Genomic DNA, 384 nt, shown 5'->3' with positions numbered 1-384 from the left:
CCAAACTACTGCACAGTGGCACAAGTCTGGCCATGTCATAGCATGATATATACAGGAACAGGAGTCAAACACTTTGTAACCAAGTGAGAGATGATGCAACATTCTGTAAAAAAACACTCCAAAATGTGTTTTAAACTAATGTATAGATATATAATAGCTTTCCAATTATTTTTATGCTGATAAATAAAAAAAAATAGAGAAAATATGATTTAAATCAAAAGAATCTGATTTAAATTAAACAAATCTGATTTAGATAAAAAAAGGATTTATTTTATTAAACAAAAAAATAAATAAAAATAACCAACCCTGACTGTAAGTAACTTTAGTATACATAACAGTCTAAGCTGGAGACTGTAGTCAGAGTGCTATTCACTCTCATGGTAG

The 384-nt window shown here is 28.9% G+C and overlaps 1 protein-coding gene across 2 annotated transcripts in view; it reads left to right on the top strand.

Annotated features, from left to right (window-relative positions):
- Positions 1-384, top strand: part of LOC119585740 (BRO1 domain-containing protein BROX-like) — a 10,379-nt gene that overhangs the window by 2,927 nt on the left and 7,068 nt on the right. The window lies entirely within an intron of this gene.

This window comes from Penaeus monodon, chromosome 20 (assembly GCF_015228065.2).
Source record: "Penaeus monodon isolate SGIC_2016 chromosome 20, NSTDA_Pmon_1, whole genome shotgun sequence".
NCBI lineage: Eukaryota > Metazoa > Arthropoda > Malacostraca > Decapoda > Penaeidae > Penaeus > Penaeus monodon.
This window is presented reverse-complemented; position numbering and strand designations above follow the sequence as displayed.